This window comes from Panthera pardus, unplaced genomic scaffold (assembly GCF_024362965.1).
Source record: "Panthera pardus isolate Hobbes unplaced genomic scaffold, ASM2436296v1 HiC_scaffold_2, whole genome shotgun sequence".
NCBI lineage: Eukaryota > Metazoa > Chordata > Mammalia > Carnivora > Felidae > Panthera > Panthera pardus.
The window spans coordinates 101,574,903-101,576,869 of record NW_026526765.1 but is presented as its reverse complement, the minus strand read 5'-3'; the positions used below and the strand labels follow the sequence as shown (position 1 = coordinate 101,576,869).

General features: G+C 48.6%; 1 non-coding gene across 1 annotated transcript; it reads left to right on the top strand.

Annotated features, from left to right (window-relative positions):
- The first annotated feature begins 1,222 nt into the window (after positions 1-1,222).
- Positions 1,223-1,328, top strand: LOC128778410 (U6 spliceosomal RNA). Its single transcript, XR_008424001.1, has one exon. It is a non-coding gene; the product is annotated as a U6 spliceosomal RNA (small nuclear RNA).
- The last annotated feature ends 639 nt before the right edge of the window (positions 1,329-1,967 follow it).

The following is a 1,967-nucleotide window of genomic DNA, read 5'->3' as shown; positions in this document are numbered from 1 at the left end:
GAAGTTGCCAGACCTTCCATCAAAGTGGAAATGACCATTATTCACCAGGGAGGAGCAGAGCAGTGTTTGCACAAGCAGGGAAGCCGGGCAGCATCGTGCTCTCCTGATCCCCTCAGCCACATCACCTGTCCACCATACAGGCCCTGGCCTGATGGCCACTGCCCCTGCTCCATGGGGCACAATGATTTAGATGGATTATCTCATTTTCTTCCTGTTTTGCAGTGGGGACATTGGATCCCCACAGAAGTTAGGCTTCTTATCCAAGGTTACACAGCTCAAAGAGGAAAGTGGAGATTAGAACGAGGTGTACCAACTCCTAGTCTGGTGCAAAATAGGACCCCAAGTTTCCATCAGCACCAACCTCTCAAGAAATCAGTGTGATTGCCTGGAAGCAGGACTAAGATGAATGTCGCTCTGTTCGAGGTACATCTTTCCACCACCCCTGGCCAACGCGTTCCACTCCTGGGGAGCACACGCCAGCATTTGTGACGGGAGGTGCAGTGTAGAGTCACAGACTGCATATTTCAGTAGCTCTTGGGAGAGAGGAGGCATTAACAACAATTGGGGGTGGGGACAATTGGTGGTATCAACGACATTGCCACCTTTCCATGCCAGTAGCCTCTAGGAGCAAACACCTCACTCTTGGCCCCAAAAATGGAAGATGCAGGTAGTAGTAGGGTGACCAACCACTCTAGTTTGCACAGGCCCATCCCACTTTAAGACTGAAAATCCTGCATCCCAAGAAATTGCTCAGATCCTGGAAAACAAGGATTCACCCATCTTATCTCTGTTGTTCTTCATGGGCCATATGTTTAAAGATTTTCAGTGGAACCTGGGGAAGGGGAAAACAGGGAGGAACCAAAGGTAGCTAGTCTATTACATTGTATTCAACCCAGCAAAGAGTGATTTGTTGAGGGCTGAGCTGATGACAGGCACTGTGTCATGTCCTGCCTGGATGTGAGATGCAGGCACTCAGCCAGCACCAAGTGAAGGGCTTCTTGGGGATGAATGCATTAATCCTCACAGCACCCCTAGGAGGCAGATCCTATTGTTCCTCCACTTGCAGAGAGGGATCTGAAGCACAGGGTGATTACAGAATGTGCCCAAATTTAAACAGCAAGAAGGTAGCAGGGGCACCATGTGAGCCTGGCAGAGCGATTCCAGGCTGTTTGTTCCCTTCTTCTTTGCACTGCCTCCCGGAGGGGAGATGGCCAGTAGCCTGGTGCTCGCTTCAGCAGCACATGTATTAAATTGGGACGAAACAGCGAAGATTAGCATGGCCCCTGTATAAGGATGACGTGCACATTCACGAAGCATTCCGTACTTTGTGCAGTTCCCCAGCAAACCACCACCCTTGGTGGATTAACTCGGAGGAAACAGTGTGAGTCAAAGCACAACATGAGGCACTGAATAATGAAATTGTGACATTTCCCTAGAAAAATAATTCTGTAAAGCAGTCTATGACAGGTGAATGAAGCTGAGTTACACCTGAAATTGATGTGCAAACATGTCGTTTCTACAGATCTCTGAAATGAGAAAATGTCAACTTAAAAAAAAGAAACCGGTAGCCTGGGAGGCAGGACAAGGCAAAGGCTCAAACCCCTGAAGGAATAATAATGATGTTACCTTCACTGACATTCATTGAGCAGTGATCATGGGCCAGGCCTTTACTCAGCCTCTACACAAAATGTCTCGTTTAACCCTTACTACCAGGAGCATGGTGCTATCATCTCCATGTACAGAGGATCAGCCTGGCTGAGAGAGGTCAAGCCCCTTACCCAAAGTTATATAGGAGGTGGAGCTGGGATACAAAAACAGAAATCTAATCCCATGAGAGGGCAAAACTGGGTGGTAGTTAGGAGCTCTGGCTATTACCCATGGAGAGGCTAGGTGAGGGCCAGATGAGAGCCACTAAGTGCCCTGGACATTTAGCCATTCCTGTCTTCTTGTTTCTTGTGTGTGTGCCA